Source organism: Trachemys scripta, chromosome 1 (genome assembly GCF_013100865.1).
Source record: "Trachemys scripta elegans isolate TJP31775 chromosome 1, CAS_Tse_1.0, whole genome shotgun sequence".
Lineage (NCBI taxonomy): Eukaryota > Metazoa > Chordata > Testudines > Emydidae > Trachemys > Trachemys scripta.
The window spans coordinates 136319519-136344283 of NC_048298.1; the positions used below are offsets into that span (position 1 = coordinate 136319519).

Sequence of the window (24765 nt, forward strand, 5' to 3'; positions counted from 1 at the left end):
TTCTGCTCTCATCTGAGATTCGATTCTAATGTGGTATCTAATTTTCATATCATATTTACCTACATTTTACCCAAAACCACATGTCAATAGAGAGGTGCAACACTAACACACCCTAATGTTAGAAAAGCTTTGGCATTCTAGGTAGATGGGACTAAACAGGTCCATTTGTCAATCCAACTGTTTGTGGTCACTACAAAGCATGAGTGGGATGGACATGTGAAATACATCTTGAACAACAATGGTTACATAACATTAGTAATCATTTTTTACCACAGGAGCTCCTGGTTCATGCTGTGTGAGTGGGAGGGGGAAACCAGGATACCTATTCTATCAGGCTTTGGCTTTGGCTTCAGTCAGACATTAAGGCATAAATTTACAAGTTCGCTGTCACTCGGGAGAGGGTCTTACAACTGCAACGGTCCCTGAAACAAGCCTCCATTCCACCGCAGCAAGATAGATCCTGTGGTGCTAACAGAACCTCTTTATTTGAAATCAGTATAAGATTCCTGACTGTAATGGCCTGGGAGAGGAAAGTTCTCATTCTTGTAGGGGTTGGTGGTTGAACTTTATCAGCATGTGCTGATCCTGCTGCTAATGCTCCCAAAAGAGCTGCCTGATCACTGTCTGCCTGCAGCCAAGCTCAGCCACATTCCCACCCAGTGCCTGTCCTAATTGCGTGACTCCTCTCTTGCAAGTGCCATGACTCCACTCCTAGTGGCCAGTCTCCTCCAGAATGTTGAATACTTCTTGAACCACCCTGTCCCTCTAACTGTACCACTTTACACTTTCCTGCCTGTTTAACTGGCAAGTGCTCCACCTACTCCACCCCCCCCCACACACATATATTAAACCATACGTCTACCTGCTTCCACATGCACACCTTCCTTTTGCTAGCTGCAGACCTTACCATTTCCTTTCTATAGAATGCTGCAAATAGATAAGAGTTTAAAGGGTTAAAGTCTTAGATGTGCAGATGGCATATGTATGTGCAGCAGGGAGCATTGTGGGGGGTGGTTGTCCATGTCTCCTTTTCTGGTTTCCTTGCTGTTACTGGTGCCCTGTATTCTGCAGGCAGCTTAATAATTAAAAATCATATCCAGTTCTGTGGGGACCCACTTCTTTGGTTTACCCACCTCCCAGCACACATTTGCGATACAGTAAGATGCAGGGTATCAGATGGGAGAGCTGAGATCCAAGGCATCTTGCTTCCAGCTGCAGTGCAGGTAAGTTAGGGTATTTTATATTTTCTCTGTCCCACTTGCTCCTTCTGTCACTTCCTGTGTGTGAATGTGATGGAACCTAAATTGGAACTGAAAAGCCAGCTGCCCTCTGGTGATTGCAATGGAAATTCCCTGTTCACTTTTGGGATTAGTTATTAAGTCTCATGTTGAGACACCCTAAAAAGGAAAATTGCAAGCTCAGTGCAGGGAAGAGCTGGAGCTCTTGTTTCATTCTTCCCATAGCTTTCCCGGTTCACCACAGTCCTGCCCTGTAGCACTTAATGCTGTTCAATTATATTAGAACACCCACTTCTTCGAGAGATGTCCCTATGGGTGCTCCACTTCAGGTGTTGGTGTGTCCCTGCGCCTTCGTTCAGAGATTTTTACAGCAGTACTCGTATCGGTCACGCACACGCAGAGCCTGCCCTCCCGCTCTTGAGTGTACCTTAATAGTACACGTGCGCAACCGGTCTCCTCAGTTCCTTCTCTACCGTCCCGGCCTGAGATGGAGCTCAGCAGACTCATTAGAGACTTTCTCTCCCTTTGTTACAATTACCTTTCTAATTAGTTAGTTTGGTACCAGTAGTACTTAGTTACCACTTTTCTATCTTTTTCTCTCTTAAAAAAAAAAAAAAAAAAAAAATTTTCTTCATTCCTGTCAGCGGCAGCTGCTTCCAACATGCCTGGCTCCCCAGGCTTTAAAAGTGCTGCTCTACTTGCAGTGATGCCATCCCTCTGTCAGATGGCCATTCAAAATGCATACAATGTTTGGGGGAGCCCCACATCCCCCAAAAATTTGCCCACTGCAGCAAGCTTAAATCTAGGGCACGGTAGAACAGGGAGCTAAAAATAAAACTGCTCCTCCTTCAAAAATCCTAGGGTCAGCTTCAGACCCTGGTGCCGACTCCGGCTCCGCTGCATGCCACAGGCCACCCCCCCACACACACACCTCAAAGAAGGACAAACTAACTTCAAAAAAACAACACCTTCTCTCACCCGCAAAGGGAACTTCGTGTGAGACTTCCCTGGGCAGGTCTACAGCCTCCCTCCAGCTTCCATCCAGGACACACCACACGATCCATTGTCTACAGCCAAGCTCTAAGATATAACCGCATTTGCTCCAATCCCTCGGATAGAGACAAGCACCTACAAGATCTCTATCAAGCATTCTTAAAACTACAATACCCACCTGCTGAAGTGAAAAAACAGATTGACAGAGCCAAACGAGTACCCAGAAGTCACCTCCTACAAGACAGGCCCAACAAAGAAAATAACAGAACACCACTAGCTGTCACCTTCAGCCCCCAACTAAAACCTCTCCAGCGCATCATCAGAGATCTACAACCTATCCTCAAAGATGATCCTTTACTCTCACAGATCTCGGGAGACAGACCTGTCCTCGCTTACAGACAACCCCCCAACCTAAAGCAAATACTCACCAGCAACCACACATCACTGAACAAAACCACTAACCCAGGAACCTATCCTTGTAACAAACCCCGATGCCAACTCTGTCCACATATCTATTGAAGTGACATCATCATAGGACCTAATCACATCAGCCATACCATCAGGGGCTCGTTCACCTGCACATCTACCAATGTGATATATGCCATCATGTGCCAGCAATGCCCCTCTGCCATGTACGTTGGCCAAACCGGACAGTCTCTACGCAAAAGAATTAATGGACACAAATCTGACATCAGGAATCAAAATACTCAAAAACCAGTGGGAGAACACTTTAACCTGTCTGGTCATTCAGTGACAGACCTGCGGGTGGCTATATTACAACAGAAAAACTTCAAAAACAGACTCCAAAGAGAGACTGCAGAGCTAGAATTGATATGCAAACTAGACACAATCAACTCCGGTTTGAATAAGGACTGGGAATGGCTGAGCCATTACAAACATTGACTCTATCTCCCCTTGTAAGTACTCTCACACCTATTATCAAACTGTCTGTACTGGGCTAGCTTGATTATCACTTCAAAAGTTTTTTTTCTCTTAATTAATTGGCCTCTCAGAGTTGGTAAGACAACTCCCACCTGTTTATGCTCTCTGTATGTGTGTATATATATCTCCTCAATATATGTTCCATTCTATATGCATCCGAAGAAGTGGGCTGTAGTCCACGAAAGCTTATGCTCTAATAAATTTGTTAGTCTCTAAGGTGCCACAAGTACTCCTGTTCTTCTTTTTGCGGATACAGACTAACACGGCTGTTACTCTGAAGCCTCCCTCCCGGCGCTTCTCCAGATGAGCACTTTTGATGCTCCGGGCTCTTCCGGCATCACACAAAACCAGCTTGTGGCTGTGGCGGTACTGCAAAGCTCTGGTGCCAAGGCTTCAGGCTTCCAGTTGCCTGCCTCTCATATGGCACCATTCGGCACCGCAACATAAGCGGTGCCGACATGCCTGACCGGCCCCCCCACAGGCTGCTATTGCTTTCCCGGCACCCGCTGAGCTGGCCGGCAGTGAAACAATGCTAGACACCGGTGCAGAGGAACTTTTCGTCACAGCAAGTTTCTCTTGCACAGCCCTCACCTCACAAAGGAGCTCCAACACTGCAATTTATAGTCAAGGGACCTGCTGGTATCACCTATCCTGCAGTCACTCCTACTTAATGCCTACTTCTCTCCAAATGCTCAGTCAGGGTCTGGACAGCCTTCCTCCAGTGATGAGGAAGCTGGACTGCAGGGGGAATTTTTACCATATGAAATCTCCCACCCTCAGACCCCAATCACTAGAGGTCATGGAAAATTACCTCGTCCTACTTTCAGGGTCCTGCCCCATGGTGTGTAAACCCCTGGATGGCCTATGATCTTCCCACCACAGTGGCAATATTGGTCCCCATGGGCATCTTATCCTCGAGACAACACTCGCTATGCCATCTCAAACAGATGCGACACCTGCCCGGCACCGCTAGCTGATGAACCTGCAACTGATGTAAGGCACCAGGCATCATCATCACAACTGCAGGATCAGTTACAACCTGCCTCAAACTCAGTAAACCCAGTTGTTACGCCTGATGAAGCCTTATTTCCTCCTCCCCTGACATCTTCGGATGGCTTCTCAAAATTTCAATACCTTTTCAAAAGAGTTGCCAGTGAGTTAAGAATTAACTTGGAGGAGGTTCCTGAACAGTAGCATGAGTTAACGGACATCCTGCAGCCCTCTTCTGCCCTTTTGGAACCTGCTAAGGCCATCTGGCAGACTCCCGCTACAAGCCTAACTACCTGTAAAGGAGAGGACCGCAAGTACTTCATCCCTTCAAGGACTCTGAATTCCTTTTCACTCATCCAGCACCAAACTCGCTGGTGGTAGACGCGGTCAACCAAAAGACCAAACACCAGTTTCCCCGCTCCACCCCATCTGACAAGGACATTCCGGAAGAAAAGAAACAACAAATCACAGCTCTAGTTTCCGAGGGACAAATCATCTCACATACCTCTCTTCAAGCGGCCCTCAATGCAGCCAACGCTGCAGCAAGATGCACTGCTACAGCAGTGGTCATGAGCCAAGGTTCATAGCTCTCCTCCTCTTCTTTTCCTCCAGAGATCCAGAATACCATTGAAGATCTTCCCTTTGATGGCAACAAACTCTTTGCCTCAATGACGAACGACATTCATTGAATAAAGTAAGACTCAAGGGCAACTCTCCAGTCTCTAGGAATTCAAACTCCTACGACCAGAAGGTGACAATATAGATCTCAACCTTACCAGTGTCCATGCTACCCCACATATACCCAGCAATTCCATAGATCACATGAGCAACAACAACAGCAACGCCAGAGACCAAGATACCAGTGTTGCTGTCCGAATTCCTCGGCAGCGTCTCAACCCCCTCTGACTAATAAGCAAATTTGAAGCCTTGGTCAAGGGTTTAGAAAACAGTGTTCCCACTTCAGCGCTTACACTGCATGTCCCTATTTTTGGACACCACCTACGACCATTCTCCCATCAATGGGAAAACATTACCACCGACAAGTGGGTTTATAGAAGTCGTCACAATTGGCTATTCCATCCCTTTCCTATCCTTGCCTTCTACCCACCCACCCTCCCCGCCCCTCTTCAGGGACCCCTCTCACAAGCAACTGCTCCTCCAAGAAGTACAACATCTCCTTCTATTGGGAGCAGGGGAACTCGTGCCCGAACAACACATAGGGAAGCAGTTTTATTTCCATTATTTCTTAACAGAAAAGAAAACCGGGGGATGGCAACGGATCCTCGACCTCAGGCGGCTCAACAAATTTATCAAAAAGCAAAAGTTCAAAAGGGTTACCTCACCACCATAACCCCAGTGCTGGAGCAGGGCGATTGGTTTTCAGCCCTCAACCTACAGGATGCCTATTTTCATGTGACTATACATCCGGCCCACAGACGCTTCCTTTGTTTTACCCTCGTCTCAACACATTTTCAATACAGGGTGCTACCCTTCGGCCTATCCACCGCCTCTCGTGTTTTTTCCAAGCTCCTAGCCATAGTCACTGCCTACCTCAGGAAACAAGGGGTCATAATATTTCTTTACCTCGATGATTGTCTCCTCAAAGCCTCAACGCTCGACGAAGCGCTTCGATTCATGCAGCTCACTGTCACTTGCTTCCTATCCCTTGGCCTTCGGATAAACAAAAACAAATCCACATTATCTCCTACCCGGCAGCTGGAGTTCATAGGAGCGACCGCTTCAACACCATAAAACTATTTGCCACGAAACTTTGCAATAGTCCTCAGGTCATCGCTTGAGACTGTCTACAACTATTAGGTCATATGGCTTCATGCACTTTTGTGTTAAAAAATGCATGACTATACATGAGGTGCTTCCACGCTTGGTTGGCCACAGTTTACAGACTGAATGTACATGCTCTAAACAAGCCTCTATCCATACCTTTCAGAGTCAAAGATTCTCTCCTATGGTGGACAGTTCCCTCCAACCTCTGCTCAGGAGTCCCCTTTCTCCAGGATGCTCCATCCCTAATAATGATTATCGATGCATCCCTCACAGGGCACACATGTCTCACCACACAGCCCAGGGGCTATAGTCTTCAACCAAAACCTCCCTACACCTAAACGTCCTAGAACTTCGAGCCATATGCAACGCCCCACATGCACACAAATACCCAAAGAATATGCACAAAAATACCTCTGCACGCAGGAAAACCCTTCCAGAAACAGCCACAAACATTCACATATATACATAACTTTAGTTTTGAAAGAGTGAAACTTTTATCCAAATGACAAATCAAAAGCTTAGGGAAGAGTTTCTGATCTAGTTTGAGGGAGCGAACAGGAGTGTCTAATGTGAGTTTTGCAAGGGAGTTTAGAAGGGGAATGGGAGGGGGAGCTAGATACACTTAACATTCTTTAAACTTAAAGTAAAAAACAAAACCTCAAAAAAGGAACGAGCTGCAGGAGTAAAAAGAGAATGCAGGCAGAAGTCCAGCTCAGAGTAGGGGCTATCCAGTTTATTGAACCCAATGCAGCAGGTATGATTACCTTCCCTATGGGCAGGTGGTGTATGTGTGTGTTCAGTGCAAGGAGCTCCTGGCCCTCAGAGACCGTGTATGGACTTTTGAGACCAGAGAGGCTGAACTGGAGGAGCTGAGGGAGACAGAGAGAGACATAGATGAGACTTTCCAGGACACAGTAGAATGGTCCCACTCCAGGTCTGACAGCCTCTGTGCTATTGAGGAGATTGAAAGTCTCAGGGAAGGACAACATCCAACTGGAGCAGAGGGAAACGATCCCATAGTTGGGACCCTCCTTCCAGATGATGATGTGGTATCCTCTCACACTGAAGATACCTCTTCAAGGGAGGGAACACCGGTTATTGGGAAGAGATAGGTAATAGTTATGGGGGATTTGATCATTAGAAACATAGCTGGGTTTGTGACTATTGGGAGAACCACATGGTGACTTGCCTGCCTGGTGCGAAGGTTGTGGATCTCTTGAGACCTCTAGATAGACTTATGTGTACTGCTGGGGAGCAGCCGATGGTCGTGGTACTAATGACATAGAGAAGGATAGGAGAGAGTGTAGGTACTAATGACATAGAGAAGGATAGGAGAGAGTTCCTGGAGGCCAAATTTAGGCTGCTAGGTAAGAGATTGACGTCCAGGACCTGCATGGTAGCATTCTCTGAAATGCTTTTAGTTCTACACGCAGGGCCAGTTAGACAGGCAGAACTGCAGGGTCTCAATGCACGGATGAGCGATGGTCTAGGGAGCAGAGGTTTAGATTTATTAAGAACTGGGGAAATTTTTGGGAAAGGGGGAGCCTATACAGGAAGGATGTTTCACCTAAACCAAAATGGAACCAGATTGCTGGCATTTAACATTAAAAAGGTTGTAGAGTAGTTTTTAAACTAAGGGCTGGGGGAAAGCCGACAGGTGCAGAGGAGCATGTGGTTCAGACAGAGACATCCCTTAGAGGAGAATCTATTAATGGACACTCTCTATGTCCTAGTAAGGAGGAGAGGAGGAAGATGATAAAGTACGGGTAGGATCTGATGAGAAATAGTCAAATGAAAAAGAGTCCCATTCAATTATATCATGACAGCTAAAAAGTGAAAAGTTTTTAAAGTGCTTATATACCAATTTTAGGAGTCTAAATAATAAGATGGGTGAACTAAAGTGCCTCATATTAAATGAGGATATTGACATAATAGGCATCACAGAAACTTGGTGAAATGAGGATAATCAACAGGGCAAAGTAATACCAGAGTACAAAATATATCGGAAGGACAGAACAGGTTGTGCTAGTGGGGGAGTGGCACTATATGTGAAAGAAAGCATAGAAACAAATGAAGTAAAAAACTTTAAATGAACCAAACTGTACCATAGAATCTCTATGGATAGAAAGTCCATGTTCTAATAATAAGAATATAGCTGTAGAGATATATTACAGATCACCTCATCAGGATGGTGATAGTCACTGTAAAATGCTCAAGAAAGCTATAAATATTAATGGGGGATTTCAACTATTCCCATATTGACTGGGTACATGTCACCTCAGGACAGGATGCAGAGATAAAGTTTCTTGACACCTTAAATGACTGCTTCTTGGAGCAGCTGGTCCTGGAACCCACCAGAGGAGAAGCAATTCTTGATTTAGTCCTAAGTGGAGCATAGGATTTGGTCCAAGAGGTGAATATAGCTAGACCGCTTGGTAATAGTGACCGTAATATAATTTAAATGCAACATCCCTGTGATGGGGTAAACATCACAGCAGCCCAACACTGTAGCATTTAATTTCAGAAATGGGAATTACACAAAAATGAGGAAGTTATTTAAACAGAAATTAAAAGGTACAGCGCCAAAAGTGAAATCACTGCAAGCTGCATGGAAACTTTTTAAAGACACCACAATAGAGGCTCAACTTAAATGTATACCCCAAATTAAAAAAACATAGAGAACCTAAAAAGTGCCACCGTGGCTAAACAACAAAGTAAAAGAAGCAGTGAGAGACAAAAGGCATCCTTTAAAAAGTGGAAGTTAAATCCTATTGAGGAAAGTAGAAAGGAGCATAAACTCTGGCAAATGAGTAAAGATATAATTAGGAAGGCCAAAAACAAATTTGAAGAACAACTAGACAAAAATTCAAAAAGTAATAGCAATTTTTTTTAAGTACATCAGAAGCAGGAAGCTGCTTCTGTAATGAGCCAGCCACTCCCAATCCCTATTCAAGCCCAGATTAATGGTGTTAAATTTGCAAATGAATTTTAGTTCTGCTGTTTCTCTTTGAAGTCTGTTTCTGAAATTTTTTTGTTCAATGATAGTGACTTTTAAATCTGTAATAGAATGACCAGGGAGATTGAAGTGTTCACTAACTGGCTTGTGTATGTTACCATTCCTGATGTCTGATTTGTGTCCATTTATTCTTTTGCGGAGGGACTGTCTGGTTTGGCCAATGTACATGGCAGAGGGGCATTGCTGACACATGATGGCATATATAACATTAGTGGACGTGCAGGCGAATGAGCCCTTGATGGTGTGGCTGATGTGGTTGGGTCCTCTGATAGTGTCGCCAGAGTAGATATGGGGACAGAGTAGGGACTGGGAGTGGCTGGCTCATTACAGAAGCAGCTTTTCCTCTCCTGGAATTGACACCTCCTCATCTATTATTGGGAGTGGACTACATCCACCCTGATTGAATTGGCCCTGTCAACACTGGTTCTCCACTTGTGAAGTAACTCCCTGCTCTCCATGTGTCAGTATATAATGCCTGCATCTGTAACTTTCACTCTATGCATCCAAAGAAGTGAGGTTTTTATCCACGAAAGCTTATGCCCAAATAAATCTGTTAGTCTTTAAGGTGCCACCAGACTCCTTGTTGTTTATGTGGACAAGGGTGATCCAGTGGATATAGTGTACTTAAATTTTCAGAAAGCCTTTGACAGAGTCCCTCACCAAAGGCTCTTAAACCTAAGTAAGCTGTCATGGGATAAGAAGGAAGGTCCTCTCATGGTTAAAAGATAGGAAAGAAAGGGTAGGAATAAATGGTCATTTTTCAGAATGGAGAGAGATAAATAGTGGTGTCCCCCAGGGGTCTGTACTGGGACCAGTCCTATTCAACATATTCATAAATGATCTGGAAAAAGGAGTAAACAGTGAGGTGGCAAAATTTGCAGATGATACAAAACTACTCAAGATACTTAAGTCCCAGGCAGACTGTGAAGAGATACAAAAGGATCTCTCAGAACTGGGTGACTGGGCAGCAAAATGGCAGATAACATTCAGTACTGATAAATGCAAAGTAATGCACATTGGAAAACATAATACCAACGATACATATAAAATTACCACTCAAGAAAGAGAATTTAGAGTCATTGTGGATAGTTCTCTAAAAACATCCACTCAATGTGCAGCAGCAGTCAAAAAAGCAAACAAAATGTTCATAATCATTAAAAAAGGGATAGATAATAAGACAGAAATTATCATACTTTCTTTATGTAAATCCATGATACGCCCCACATCTTGAATACTGCGTGCAGATGTGGTCGCCCCATCTCAAAAAAGATATATTGGAATTGGAAAAGGTTCAGAAAAGGGCAACAAAAATGATTAGGGGTATGGAATGACTTTCATATGAGGAGAGATTAATAAGACTAGGACTTTTCAGCTTGGTAAAGAGACAGCTAAGGGCGGGGGATATGATTGAGGTCTATAAAATCATGACTGGTGTGGAGAAAGTAAATAAGGAAGTGTTATTTACTCCTTCTCATAACACAAGAACTAGGGGTCACCAAATGAAATTAAGAGGCAGCAGGTTTAAAACAAACAAAAGGAAGTATTTTTTCACACAACGCACAGTCAATCTGTGGAACTCTTTGCCAGAGGATGTTGTGAAATCTCAGACTATACCAGGGTTCAAAAAAGAACTAGATAAATTCATGGAGGATAGGGCAATCAATGGCTATTAGCCAGGATGGACAGGGTTGGTGTCCCTAGCCTCTGTTTGCCAGAAGATGGGAATGGGCAACGGGATGGATCACTTGATTATCTGTTCTGTCTGTTCATTTCCTCTGGGGCACCTGGCATTGGCCACTGTTTGAATATAGGAGACTGGACTGCATGGACCCACCCTTTTGATTACTTCATAATATCATTCTTTCCTCTGCAATTTTAAAGGAAGAGAAACCAATCAGTTGAACTTTTTGCTATCCTGCTAGATATGGTATTGTCTTTGCCCCTGGTCTCTTTCTAAACAACTTTGTAAACATAATGAACAGATGAGAGTGAATTTATAGCTAGTCATAATCGGAGATTCTTCTTCGAGTGATTGCTCATATCCATTCCAACAGGTGTGCGTGCACCGCGTGCACCATCATTGGAAAGTTTTTCCCCTGTGGGTACCCGTCGGGTTGGCTGTGAAGACCACTGGAGTGGCACCTTCACAGAAGTGTATATAGGTTCCTGCCGACCCACTGTCTGCTCAGTTCCTTCTTACTGCCAGTGACAGTCGTTGGAGCAGCTGAGTCTCTTGCATTCACAAGTGCCTACCTAGTGGTTCCCTTTTCTTAGTTGTAAATAGCTAATAGTTAGTTATATAGTAGTTTCTAGTTAGTTGGGCTTCCTTTGGGGGGCTTTCCCCCTGCCCTAGTTTCCCCAGGCACCAGGGCATGCCTCGGTTGCAGGGCTTTAAGATATGCGGGAGGTGTGCGAAACCTATGTCCACAGGTGATCCGCACACTCATCTCAAATGCCTAGGAGAAGGCCATCAGACAGACAAGAACCCAATTTTCAGGAGCTTTAGAGAGAGAGTGGGACTATCGAGAGAGTGGGTCTATCGTTTAAAGCTCCTCCTGATGGAATTGCCTCTCGGGCCCCAGCCGGCACTGGAAATTGCCCCAGCCTTGGTGCAGGATGTCCCAGCACTGCGGAAGGACTCCTCCAAGGAGCACCGGCACTGCTCCCCGGCTCGTAAGGCCAGTCCTACCAGGCAGCACTGCTCTCAGTCCCCGGTGCCACATAAGAAAAAGAAGGCGGATGCGGTCATTTCCCCCATCAAGAGGCCATGAGGGGATTCCAGTGGGGTGGGTTCTGCGGGACCCCCAAGTTCTGGACCTCAAGACACGGCACCGTTGACTCTGGCCCCAACTGGAGGCCCGTCGAGTCTGGTGCTGGTGGACTCCCCAGCTCAGGAAAATTTGGAGGAAGAGCTCCGCCTCCCCTCCACGCTGGATACCTATGAGGCAGCGCAGGACCTCAGTGCCATGACGGCACAGTCCCTGGCCTGCAGGTGCAAGCTCTGGCACCGCAAGCTCAGGCACTGTTGGTGACACCAACAATGGCACCGGCTGCAGTATCTCTGCTGGTGCCGCAATTGGCTCCTGCACCCTTTGTGGCACCTATGGTGGAACCTCCCCTGGTTCATCATTGTGGCAAGCCTATGATGTTATGGCACTGTTCACCTTCACCCGGTACTGCTCCCTTGCACCGTTGGGCTCTGCCCCCCCATGGTCGGGCACAGACTACTAATCTGACTCAGACTCTGAGTCTTCTGTCTCTCGCCGCAGCCAGTACCACTCCCGCTTCCGGCACTGGTCCCGGCAACGCAGAGCTGTGGACTCAATGGCACCGGCATTTGCCTGGCTGCCCCAGTGGCAAGGCCCAGTACAATGCCCCTTTTGGACCCCTTGAGCCTACTATCAGGGTCAGGGCTCCAGGGCGGCATCAGTGGCATCTGCACCCCGTGGCCCGCCCCCCCAGCAATGTCGCTGGCTCGCCACATCCCCTGGGCTTCCGAGGACCCTGCACGAGACAGGGACTCTGGGCTGTCATGCTCAGGCGCAGCATCTGAACCAGCGCCACCAGTTATACTGAAGCCATCTCCAGTCATGGTAGGGTCCAAGGCTTTCATAAAAGACCTTCCTGATTATAGAGTAATTGTATTTGTGTATTGTATATAATCAGTTGATTCAATCACTTATGATTTGAGATTTAGACTCCCTGTTTTTATAGACCAGTAAAGCTTTGCAATATATTCTCAGATAAAGTATAGTTTGTCCTGCTTGGAAGAGACATCATATGGTCTGGTAAAGACTTCATGCTGGTTCCTCCTCTTGTTAACTTAATGGTTTTGTTTACCTATTATGTAAATACATTTCCAATGTCTCTTGATTTATCTTGAAGACACATTGAATCAGGTAGAACCACAATGCAATCAACCCCATGAGACCCAAGAAGACGATCACCTTCTGGTATTGACAGGCCCAATTAAATTAATAGGCAGCAGGTTTAAAACAAAGAAAAGGAAGTATTTTTTTCATACAACTCACAGTCAACCTGTGGAACTCTTTTCCAGAGGATATTATGAAGGCCAAGAGTATAACAGGGTTCAAAACAGAAAAAAAGGTTACTAACCTTCTTGTAACTGTTGTTTTTCGAGATATTCATGTCCATTCCAATTAGGTGTGCGTGAAGGTTTTTCCCCAGCAGTATCCGTTGGGTCAGCTCAGGTGCCCCCTGGGGTCGCGCATTTATGGCGCTGGATATAGGGCCCTGCCAACCCACCACCCACTCAGTTCCTTCTTGCCGGCTGCTCCGACAGAGGGGTAAGAGGGTGGGCATTGGAATGGACATGAACAACACATCTCGAAGAACAACAGTTACGAGAAGGTAAGTAACCGTTTTTCTTCTTCGAGTGCTTGTTCATGTACATTCAAATTAGGTGGTTACAAAGCCCAAGTTTGGAGGCAGGGTCAGAGCTCAAATGTTTGCTGACTGTAGCACTGCTCTACTAAAGGCTGCAGCTTCTGTGGCCTGCTGCGTAATAGCGTAATGCGAGGTAAAGGTATGCATTGATGACCATGTCACAGCTCTGCAGATTTCCTGCGTAAGAAAATGACCCAGGAACACCGCTGATGATGCCTGCGCCCTTGTGGAGTGTGCTGTAAGTGGAGGGGCAGGTACCTTTGCCAGGTCATAGCATGCCCGGATGCAGGACGTGATCCAAGATGAGATCCTTTGGGAGGAGACAGGAAGCCACTTAATTCTGTCTGCTACTGCGACAAACAGCTGAATGGATTTCCGGAACAGTTTTGTTCGCTCGATGTAGAAGGCTAATGTCCGGCGAATGTCCAACGAGTGAAGTTTTTGCTCCTTGCTGCTTGAGTGCAGCTTAGGATAGAAAACTGGGAGAAAGATGTTCTGGGTAATGTGGAACAGGGAGACAACCTTAGAGAGATTGAGGTCTGAGCTGAACCTTGTCCATGAGGCTCGTTAATCTGCACATCTACCAGTGTGATATATACCATCATGTGCCAGCAATGCCCCTCTGCCATGTATATTGGCCAAACTGGACAGTCTCTATGTAAAAGAATAAATGGACACAAATCAGATGTCAAGAATTATAACATTCAAAAACCAGTTGGAGAACACTTCAATCTCCCTGGCCACTCGATTACAGACCTAAAAGTTGCAATATTACAACAAAAAAACTTCAAAAACAGACTCCAATGAGAGACTACTGAATTGGAATTAATTTTCAAATTGGACACTATTAAATTAGATTTGAATAAAGACTGGGAGTGGATGGGCCATTACACAAAGTAAAACTATTTCCCCATGCTTATTCTCCCCCCTCCCCCTCCAGTTCCTCACATCTCCTTGTCAATTGCTGGAAATGGGCCATTTTCATTACCACTACAAACAGTTCTTTTTCTCTCCTGCAGATAATAGCTCACCTTAACTGATCACTCTCCTTATAGTGTGTATGGTAACACCCATTGTTTCATGTTCTCTGTGTGTGTGTGTGTATATATATCTTCCTACTGTATTTTCCACTACATGCATCCAATGAAGTGGGCTGTAGCCCATGAAAGCTTATGCTCAAATAAATTTGTTAGTCTCTAAGGTGCCACAAGTACTCCTGTTCTTGTCCTTATAGAATACCCTGTATGGAGGCTTAGAGGTTAGTGCCTTGAGCTCTGGCACTCTCCTGGCTGATGTTATCACTACCAAGAACACCACATGTATGAGAGATACAGCAAGGAACATGTCGCCAGTGGTTCAAAGGGTGGCCCCATCAGGCTGGAAAGGACCAAATTAAGGTCCCAGGCTGGGACTGGCTATCATATGTGAGGGTAGAGTCTGTCAAGACCCTTTAGGAAATGACTCACCATCGGGTTGGCAAAGACTGGCTGACCCTGCAGCCTGGATGGAAGGCAGAGACAGTGTCCAGGTGGATCTTCATTAACGACAGGGTAAGCCCTTGCTGTTTGAGGTGGAGAAGGTAGTCCAATATGATAGGTATGGATGCTAGAGTTGGAGACGGAAGGTATTGTGAAGACCAAATTGAGAATCTCTTACATTTTGCCAGGTAGGTGGCCATAGTGGAAGGTTTCCTACTACCAAGGAGGACTTGTCTGAACAGGCGAGCTCGATCGGATTCAGCCATGAAGCTTCCAGGTCATGAGGTGCAGCAATTCAAAGTTTGGGTGCTGGAGATGGACGTGATCCTGGGAAGAGCGGCAGGATGACTGGGGCTTCCACAGACATTTCCAGAAGAGACACGTACCAGTGCTGACAGGCCCAGGCTGGAGCTATCAGTATCACCAAGGCCTCGCCCCTCCGAACTTTGAGAAGCACCTTTTGAACGAGAGGTATGGGAGGAAATGCGTACAAGAGATACCCCTTCCAGGGAAGGAGAAATGTGTCCGTGATAAAACCTGCTCTGTGGTTCAGGAAGGAGCAAAACTGCAGGCACTTCCTGTTATATTACATGGCGAACAAGTCTATTTGGGGAAATCTCCACTGCTGGAAGATAGTGTTCACAATATCCGGGCATAGGGACCACTTGTGGCCGTGAAATGACCTGCTGAGATAGTCCGCTAACTCGTTCTGCACTACGGAGAGGTACAATGCCTCCAGGTGTATTGAAAGAGCTATGCAAAAGTCCCACAGTTTGAGGGCTTCCTGGTACAGGGGAGAGGAGTGTGCACCCCCCTGTCTGTTTATATAAAACATCGCTGTTGTGTTGTTCATCATGATGGATACATATTTCCCTTCCAGATGGGCTCAGAAAGTCTGACATGCTAGGCGGACTGCTCTCAGCTCTGTGACATTGATGTGAAGGGAGTGCTCTACCTGAGACCAGAGTCCCTGTGTCCTGAGGTGTCCCAGATGTGCACCCCAACCCAACACTGATGCGTCCATCACCAGCAAGAAGGATGGCTGTGGTCTGGTGAAGGGAATCCCTGTACACACCGCCTGTGGGTCAAGCCACCACAGGAGGAAGTCGAGGACTGGCCGGGGTAGAGTGACGATCTTGTCTAGACCATCCCGAACTGGCCAATACACCAAGGCCAGCCACGCCTGAAGGGGTCAAAGTCTCAGCCTGGCGTGCTATACTATATAGGTACATAGGTATATGTCCCAGAAGCTTTAGGCAATTCCTTGCTGTAGTGGTCAGGAACTGCCTGAGGCTTTGAATGATGTTGCCCAGGGATCGGAATTGCGATTCTGGGAGGTATGCCCTGGCCTGTGTAGAATCCAATACCACTCCTATAAACTCTATCTGCTGAACGGGGGACAGGGTTGACTTCAGTACATTCAGGAGAAGGCCCAGGTCATTAAAAGTAGCTCTTATAAAGCTGACTTGCACATCCACTTGTGCCCTGGAACAGCCGTTGATTAGCCAGTCATTGAGGTACGGAAACACCTGTACCTGTCTCTTGTGCAGGAACGCAGCCACAACTGCCATGTTACCACTTGGTAAACACTCAAGGAGCTGCTGACAGGCTGAATGGGAGGCTGTGAACTGGTAGTGATTGTGATTTGTCACGAACCTGAGGTACCTTCTGTGGGACAGTGTAATTGCTATATGAAAGTATGCATCCTTCAAATCGAGGGCAGCATACCAGTCCCCTGGATCCAAGGAAGGGATAATGGAGACCAAAGAGACTATGCAGAACTTCAGTTTCCTCATGAACTTGCTGAGAGGCCGCCTTTAGCTTTCGGTATTAGGAAATACCGGGAATAAAAGCCCTTGCCCGTCAGCTCCTGAGGAATCTCTTCCACTGCCCACAGCGATAGGAGCAAGTGCACCTCCTGCTCAAGTAGTTGCTCATGAAAAGGGTCCCCGAAGAGAGACAGGGAATGGGGGGTTGAAGGGTAGATAACTGGAGAGAGTATCCCTTTTCTACCGCTCGGAATACCCAGTGATCCGAAGTAATACGGGCCCATGCAGAGTAGAAAGGGGACAGTCGCACAAGAAAGTAAGATGGGATGGATTCACTGTCCAGACTGGTATATTGCCCCCGGGCACACCTTCAAAAGTTCTGCTTCTGGCTAGAAGACTGCTTCGTTTGACCAGAGCCCTGGTCTGATGAAGGGTGGGGCCTCTTCCTATTATTTCTAGCCCACCTGCGGGAAAAATCTTGCCTATTTTGTGGCTGGTATGGACGAGGTGGGGGTTGTGGCTTAACATGTCTCCGTTGATTGGCCAGAGTGTGGAGGCCAAGAGACTTAAGGGTGGTCCTGGAGTCTTTCAGGCTATGAAGTCGGGAATCAGTTTTCTCAGAAAACAGGGCAGAACCCTCAAAGGGAAGGTCTTGTATAGTTTACTGGACCTCATAACAGTGGTGGGCAACCTGTGGCCCGCAGGCCGCACATGGTCCATCAGGATAATCCGCTGGTGGGCTGCCAGACTGTTTGTTTACATTTGCATGGCTGCCCTCAGCTCCCAGTGGCTGTGGTTCGCTGTTCCTGGCCAATGGGAGCTGCGGGAAGCGGCGAGGGACGCAGGGATGTGCTGGCCGCCACTTCCCACAGCTCCCACTGGCTGGCACTAATTGGTCCACTACACTCAGTCCTCAAATCAAATCTGAGGCCTGCTGTTTGCTGAAGATGAAGAAGAGGGAGCTGGTTGTTTCATCCCAGGTCTAGATCTGACATACCATTTCTGCTGCTAAGACTGAAATGAAGTCTGCGGTTGCTAGTGCTGTTGCAGACACCTCTGGCTAGAGGAAAAATAAGAAGACAACAATTGCATGTAATAAGAACAGGAGTACTTGTGGCACCTTAGAGACTAACAAATTTATTAGAGCATAAGCTTTCGTGGACTACAGCCCACTTCTTCGGATGCATACAGAGTGGAATAAATATTGAGGAGATATATATACACACATACAGAGAGCATAAACAGGTGGGAGTTGTCTTACCAACTCTGAGAGGCCAATTAAGTAAGAGAAAAAAAACTTTTGAAGTGATAATCAAGATAGCCCAGTACAGACAGTTTGATAAGAAGTGTGAGAATCCTTACAGTTGGCTTCAGTGTGCTTGTAATAATTCTTATGGTGTGATTTAAGCTGTGTGCCTCCTAGTCCAGTGTGGGCAGAATTTAACCAAACTGGGGTAAACTGTTCACCAACTGAGTTGCAGAAAGTGAGCTGCAGCCTATACAGTATTTGCACATTGTCTCGCCAGATGGATCTTACCAGTTTGTTTAGGAGAGTTTCTGTTTTTGATCTTCTGAGCTACTTTAATGTGATTGGTATGTCACACCTAAATCACATGCTCATGTACAAATACAGAGTGCAATCCCAACTAATGAGTAGCTGTGTCACCCCTGCCCTGTAACCTGTGGTGCCCTTTACTATGCCTTGCTCCTGTAGCCTCCAACCTGGACTGCTTACAAACAGCCTCCAGAATGAAAGTTACTCCCAGCTTATGTCTGTGTGTGCTGAAGCCAGCTAGCCGCACCTTGGCTCTTATCAGGCTTAAAAATTATCACAGGGTGACCCCAACACACTCCTAGTCCCAGATTTTCTCCCAGAAATGTAAATGCAAATTAAGGCAAGCACACATTCCTTTCTTTGTTTACGTCAGACCTGACTTCTGCCTGGGCAGGGCTCTAGGGTTTGGAACATGAATCTTATAACTTCACATACAATGTCACCACTCATACTTTACCAGGACAATACTGACAAGCAAATCATGAATTTTCAAATGATACCTTACAAGGCATACTTTGCACAAATATCATTACAATAGCATGCAGGGTGTGAATTCAGGGATGTCTTGTCACACTACGGTGATCCCCAACACTCTGGCTTTGGATCATGTGCCTCCTGCTGATCATTCAAAAAGATGTTAAGATCAAGTTGTTTCTGAGCCCACAGAAGTAAGAGAAAGCATGCTGACGTGGTCTTTGATGTAATTGGTTTCAATCTCTGTTTCTTGCAATAATCACCTATGGTAGTCATATCATTGTTCAGGTGGTCCCTTGAGCCAAGCAAACATTGTTGGTGCCTGGGGATGGTGTTTGGTAGATCATTGGTGAATACATTAAATACAGTTGGTGCCAGTACCGAGCCTTGCGGGAGTCTGTTCTTCTGCAATCTCCAGGTGTTGGTTTTGTGACTCAGAGCCACCAGAAAATGTCTACCTCAAAGCATCAGCTCAGTGATGGAATGACAGCCCTCGAGGATGAAATCTTTTATTTACCCACAGAATGGGTACAGAAAAGGCAATGTCAGTAAAAGTGTCATACACACGTTGCCTTCTCCAAAGTAACTCACTCCTGCCCTGGAAAAGAGACCTCCACTAGATGTGAGTGTTGTTCAACTCATGGTTCAATCATCCCTTAGCACCTCTATTGATAGTTGCAGTGCTGTTAGTGGTTTCAGTAATGTGGACATCTTCCGCTTTAGAAAGCTGTACTAAGATTATGAAATCATTTCATTCAAACTACTGAACAGACATCAGATGATAATAGCTTTTGTTCTCTAACCTTCCTTGATAGATAACCAGCTAGTTATCTTAGGTGCCTGTACATGAATGCAAGAAGCCTGGGAAACAAGCAGGAAGAATTGGAAGTCCTAGCACAGTTAAGGAACTATGATGTGATTGGAATAACAGAGACTTGGTGGAGTGACTCCCATGACTGGAGCACTGTCATGGATGGGTATAAATTGTTCAGGAAGGACAGGCGGGGGAGAAAAGGTGGAGGAGTTGCACTGTATGTAAGGGAGCAGTAGGATTGCTCAGCACTCCAATAGGAAACTGGAGAAAAGCCTGTTGGGAGTCTTTGGGTTAAGTTTAAAGGCGAGAGCAACAAGGGTGATGTTGTCATGGGCGTCTGCTATAGACCACCAGACCAGAAGGATGAGGTAGACGAGGCTTACTTTGGACACCTAAGAGAAGTTTCCAGATCACAGGCCCTGGTTCTCCTGGGGGACTTCAATAACCCTGACATCTGCTGGGAGAGCAATACAGCAGTGCACAAACAATCCAGGAAGTTTTTGGAGAGTGCTGGGGACAACTTCCTGGTGCAAGTACTGGAAGAACCAACTAAGGGCCGTGCTCCTCTCGATCTGCTGCTCACAAACAGGGAAGAATTGGTAGGGGAAGTAGAAGTGGGTGGCAACCTGGGCAGCAGTGACCATGAGATGGTCGAGTCCGGGATCCTCACAAAAGGAAGAAAGGAGAGTAGCAAAATACAGACCCTGGACTTCAGAAAAGCAGATTTTGACTCCCTCAGGGAACTGATGGGCAGGATCCTCTGGGAGGCTAATATGAGGGGGGAAAGGAGTCCAGGAGAGCTGGTTGTATTTTAAAGAAGCCTTATTGAGGGAGCAGGAACAAACCATCCCGATGTGCAGAAAGAATAGCAAATATGGCAGGCGACCAGCTTTGCTTAACAGAGAACTCTTTGGTGATCTTAAACACAAAAAGGAAGCTTACAAGAAGTGGAAACTTGGACTGATGACTAGGGAGGAGTAAAAAAATATTGCTCGAGCATGCAGGGGTGTAATCAGGAAGGCCAAAGCACAACCGGAGTTTCAGCTAGCAATGGATGTGAAGGATAACAAGAAGGGGTTCTACAGGTATGTTCGCAACAAGAAGAAGGTCAGGGAAAGTTTTGGACCCTTAAACAAAAATTAATATTGAGCTCGGGCACATGATTTACGGGGAGAGGCTGAGGGAACTGGGCTTATTTAGTCTGCAGAAGAGAAGAGTGAGGTGGGATTTGATAGCAGCCTTAAGTTACCTGAAGGGCGGTTCCAAAGAGGATGGAGCTAGGCTGTTCTCAGTGGTGGCAGATGAGAGAACAAGGAGCAATGGTCTCAAATTGCAGTGGGTGAGGTCTAGGTTGGATATTAGGAAAAATTATTTCACTAGGAGGGTGGTGAAGCATTGGAATGGTTTCAGAGTAGCAGCCGTGTTAGTCTGTATCTGCAAAAAGAACAGGAGTAATTGTGGCACCTTAGACAAATTTATTTGAGCATAAGTTTTTTGGCGGGAGGGATAGCTCAGTGGTTTGAGCATTGGCCTGCTAAACCCAGGGTTGTGAGTTCAATCCTTGAGGGGGCCACTTAGGGATCTGGGACAAAATCAGTACTTGGTCCTGCTAGTGAAAGCAGGGGGCTGGACTTGATGACCTTTCAAGGTCCCTTTCAGGTGTAGGAGATGGGATATCTCCATTAATCTAATCTTCATGGGCTAAAACCCCTTCATCAGATGCATAGAATGGAACACACAGAAAGAAGATATTTATACATATAGAGAACATGGTATGGCTACTCCCACCTTTTCAACTGTAAGAGGCCAATCAATTGAGATGAGCTATCATCAGCAGGAGAGAGAAAAAACAACAACAAAAAACCTTTGAAGTGATAATCGAGATAACCCATAGAAGGTGTGAGGCTATTTTAACATGAGGAAATAGATTCAATTAGTGTAATGACCCAACCATTCCCAGTCTCTGTTCAAACCTAAGTTAATTGTATCTAATTTGCATATTAATTCAAGTTCAGCAGTCTTTCTTTGAAGTCTGTTTTTGAAGGTTTTTTGTTGCAAAATTGCCACCTTCAAGTCTGTCACTGAGTGGTCAGAGAGGTTGAAGTGTTCTCCCACTGTTTTTTTAATGTTATGATTCCTGATGTCAGATTTGTGTCCATTTATTCTTTTGTGTAGAGACTGTCTGGTTTGGCCAATGTATATGGCAGAGGGGCATTGCTGGCACATGATGGCATATATCACGTTGGTAGATGTGCAGGTGAACGAGCCCCTGATGGTATGGCTGATGTGATTAGGTCCTATGATGGTGTTCCCCTGAATAGATATGTGGACAGAGTTGGCATCGGGCTTTGTTGCAAGGATAGGTTCCTGGGTTAGTGTTTATGTTGTATGGTGTGCGGTTGCTGGTGAGTATTTGCTTCAGGTTGGGGGGCTGTCTGTAAGCGAGGACTGGTCTGTCTCCCAAGATTGGAATGGGTTACCTAGGGAAGTGGTGGAAACTCCATCCTTAGTGGTTTTTAAGTCCCAGCTTGACAAAGCCCTGGCTAAGATGATTTAGTTGGGGTTGTTCCTGCTTTGAGCAGGGGGTTGGACTAGATGACCTCCTGAGGTCTCTTCCAACCCTAATCTATGATTCTATGATTCTTGGACTGTTTGGATTAGAACTGATAATCAAGAGTTGAAAGGTACTTTTGCTGAATAGAACAGGTACCCTAAAAGTGGGATTTCATCTCCATACTGTTGAACTTCAGACACATTCTGTGCCTGTGACTTGAAGCTGGGTTAGAACCAATGCCTAACTATATAGGTGAAAAGTTCTATACTATCTGCCAACTATTTGTCTATATGAAATGAGTTGCATCTGAAGAAGTGAGGTTTTTTACCCATGAAAGCTTATGCCCAAATAAATCTGTTAGTCTTTAAGGTGCCACCCGACTCCTTGTTGTTTTTGTGGATACAGACTAACACGGCTACCCCGATACATGAAATGAGTGAGTAAGTCTTAGTTTGGTTCCAACTATATGTCCAGGAGTCCATGTAAAATAAATAAATGAATCACCAATTAGAATGAATCACATGACACAATGAATGAATCACAACTGACACAAATTGACCTGCTCACTAGTCTTAGCAGAGAGGCTAAGGAATGAAGTGGACAGTGAAGCTGGACTCCTTCTTCTTCCTATGCGTGGTCCCTCCAAGTCACAATTTTGGAATATTGGTGGTCAGTGCTGGAGAAAATGTCACTGCATGCAGCCTTTGCAGCTGTATCTGTTCTGTAGAAAGGAACTTTCCCCAAATACAGTAATAGTAACCATATTTTGATAATTGACACATAGGTTCAAACGCACCCCGAGTATATCCGTCACTTCAGTGGAGTTCACTGGGTGTTAACTCAGCCCATAAAGTCAAACTGCCCATTTTCATCTGCAATATTTTTGCATTTGGCTTTCTCTCTTCAGCAGAGAATACTTCAGTTTCAAGAGGTGTCAACCCAGTAACTTTGGTGAGTTAAAATGCCAGTTTATGTACCAGAGAGAGACAGCTTGTCTCTCTCACCAACAGAAGTTGGTCCAATAAAAGATATTACCTCACTTCACCCACCTTATGTCTCTAATATTCTGGGACCAACATGGCCACACCTACACTGCACACAGTTTATGTACCAGTTTATAATCACTAGATGGTGCTCTTGCTTCATATCCAGACCACTGAAAAATTGCTGCATCCCCATACTGGCAGGAAACCAGTGTATTTGAATGTGGGTTATCTGGTTTCCGCTGCAACCCCACACTCCCCAGCAAAGCGGAAAATCTACACAGGTGGTGAGATGCATGAAAGAAATAAAACCCCACAGTCTCCACAACAAGCTAGTTGATTCTCTCATTGTAAAAACAGACACCAAAATCCTTTTAATAGAAAGAGAAAATCTATCTTGCTATATAGGATTATGAAGAACATAGTCTGTGCCATTGGGACTACTCCAACTTTTCAAGATTGAAAACAACATGGGTCTAGAATTCATCTACCCTGATATATTAAGTTCTATCATGCCAGTGGTCTGCCTAGTCCAGATGTGATAATATTTTCTGGAAAGTCATGGCTGAACCCATTGGATTATACCCTGCCTGAGCATAACTGATAATTCAACATCTGAAAATTTAAGTCAGTACTCTTTCTTAACGTTGGTCCAGAAGAGGGGACTTTGAAGCCTGGCACTTGTCATGCTACTGTAAAGGGCTGATCAATGCTCATTTCTTTCTTTCTTTCGTGTGCGTGCTTGGATTTGACCCTGGATAAACCCCAGGTGGGGAGATCTGAATGGTATTGTTCCTTCCCCCAGCTAACTCAGTACAGCTCTGTTACCTGATACCATGACAGAACCCTGGAGAAGTCTGGCCTCTTCAGAATCTTGCTGGCAGAATAGCTAGGAAGTTCTGAGTTTTCTGGTACCTCTTGGTGATGGCTCACCACTGTCCTGCTCTCTGGCATTAGGTGAGGGAGGTACTGAAGATATTTTACAATGCTTGCTACCTGGGTGGGGCACCCCGAAAGACTGTGCAGGTGTGAAAATGGAGATAGTCCTGTGCTGACAGGAGAGAAAGTAACTTGTGGTGCTGGGAGGGACCCTGCAGATACCCAGTCTCTAGTACCTGGAGATGAACTTGGCACTGCTACTCACAGGAGAAAGTGGAGCTTTAAAAAGCATGCATGTTCCCATTTCTCACACACTGTTCTCCAAAATCCTGAGAGTTACAGTAGTAAAATCCCAGGAGTTCAGGACTGAAAAAATGCTACCAGACACCCCACTCCTTTTGTGATTATATTCTCTAATTTTGCCATAGTAAGAGGACACAAAAATCTCTGTTCCTTTCATTCAGTCTGACTCTCCTATCCTGACAGGCAGCAGAACTCCACCTGGCAAGCTGGCATAATTATAAGTCAGGTGAGTACCACAGGTGACCCGATTGAATCTCATAGAGAAGCTTCTGATGAATTAAGGGCCAAATTTAAAAAAAAAACAAAAAACAAAACCTCAGAACCAAGCAGTTTCCATTGTTCTTAGTGGAACTGCTGGCAGGGGTGCCATTTCAGATTTTTTTTTTGAGGGGGCACAACTTTAACTGTGATTCCAGGTGCTACTTGGGCACTTGAAAACTCTAGTTTTTTTGTCAGATAACTTAGCAATTAGCTGACAGGAGCACTGTATCTAATTCCTATATAAAAGGAAGGAAAATAAATATTAGACTCACTCAGCTCTAATACTAACATGTTCTGACATCTTGTGGCAAGTCACTTAAGGGA

At 45.6% G+C, this 24765-nt stretch overlaps 1 long non-coding RNA gene across 1 annotated transcript; it reads left to right on the forward strand.

The window, feature by feature from the left end:
- The first annotated feature begins 14578 nt into the window (after window positions 1-14578).
- LOC117885218 lies at window positions 14579-24592 on the forward strand. The gene is made up of 3 exons (XR_004647743.1): window positions 14579-15320; window positions 15730-16075; window positions 24342-24592. It is a non-coding gene; the product is annotated as an uncharacterized LOC117885218 (long non-coding RNA).
- Window positions 24593-24765: the final 173 nt, after the last annotated feature.